Below are 1,458 nucleotides of genomic sequence, written 5' to 3' on the forward strand. Positions count from 1 at the left end.
CAAGCTCCCGAGGAAAAAATCCCCAGGGCCTGTGTGGTCGCTTGAGGGCCTGTGTGGTCGCTTGTGGGGCAGCCCCCACATGCGTCTTCCGCCACCCACTATCACATGCCTGCTGATCCTGAAACAAAATTAACCGGCCCCACTGAGCTGGGTTCGGCCGCTCAGAGTTGCCAGGAGAGCACAAGAGAGGCCAGCCACACGTGTCTCGGAAGGGTTGGCATCTGCCTCGGACAGGCAACCGAATGCAACGATCATTTACCACATGCAGACTTCACGCCAGGCTCTAAGCTCAGCTCTGAAGACGAAGAATGATGCCACATAGGTGCTTTCTCAAGGAGTCCACCACGGTCAGACGTGGAGGGTCATTTACACGGGGGGAAAGGCGAGGGGCCCCCGACAGCCCGAGAACCTCAGGGAGTTCTCTGCAGTGTTTTGTTTGTTTGTTTGTTTGTACAAAGTGAGAAATAGCAGAATGAAATATGAAGCCAGGGAGAGAGAATGCCCACAGGCACAGGAGAGGGACATGGCTTGGCGTGGTCTGGTGGCCAGAAACAGCATGTCTAGAAACCCATCTTTGGCCTCCAGAGCATGCTGGGCTCTGTCACGAAAGCAGAGCGGAAGGATGTGACAGTTTATGCTACAGCCGATAGGGAGTCGAAGAAAGATTGCGACCGAGGGTAGCGTATGTGAAGACATTTATTTACGTTAATAGCTCAGCCGAAAGGAGAAGGAACCAGAGTGAGGAAAATGAGCTAAGAAAGCAATGTGGGGGTCCAAGGGGACTGGGGGGACCGATGAAGACACACTCTTGGGCGGTGAGACGGCCATTGAGAGCTGGAGTCTCTTTCACAGTGTGCGGACACAGACGCCACCTCAAGTTATGTTTGTGACAATTCTGGTTCCATCTTACAGACAGGAAAGAAGAAACAGCTCACCCTCGGAACTCCCTGCATGCCATTCGGACTTGTCTGTCCCGGGCAGCGAGGGGACTCAAAGTTTGCAAACGAGGCAGACATCCCAAGTCGTTCCAGAAATTCCTGCCAGGCAGATGATTCTCCTGAGTGCTTTTGAAAAGAGATCTTTGGCACACATGGAAAAAAAAAAATTCAGGAATACGCCTGGGACAGTGCCTTTAGTCCAGCTTCATTTGGGGGGATCCTGGAAGATAGATTTTAAAAAAAAATAGAGTCCCTAAAATTTAAGTATCTTTACTCAGTCCCCTTCCGAAGTCCCTGTAAGAGCCACTTCTTGCTTCATCAACTCTAGTCTGAAGCAGATGTGTTTAGGAAGTATCAGTGATATTTGCTGGAAAACATAACCATTTCCTCACGTTTGTATTCATTTCTTTGAGCTGTGGGCTTATTTCTGGTTATGAATTTAAATCCACTCCTAATTTTAATTAGAAGTAGGATTTAATAGTGTCAAATCTTTTTACTTTTTCTTTTTTTTTTCTTCTCC

This window comes from Pteropus alecto, unplaced genomic scaffold (assembly GCF_000325575.1).
Source record: "Pteropus alecto unplaced genomic scaffold, ASM32557v1 scaffold5, whole genome shotgun sequence".
NCBI lineage: Eukaryota > Metazoa > Chordata > Mammalia > Chiroptera > Pteropodidae > Pteropus > Pteropus alecto.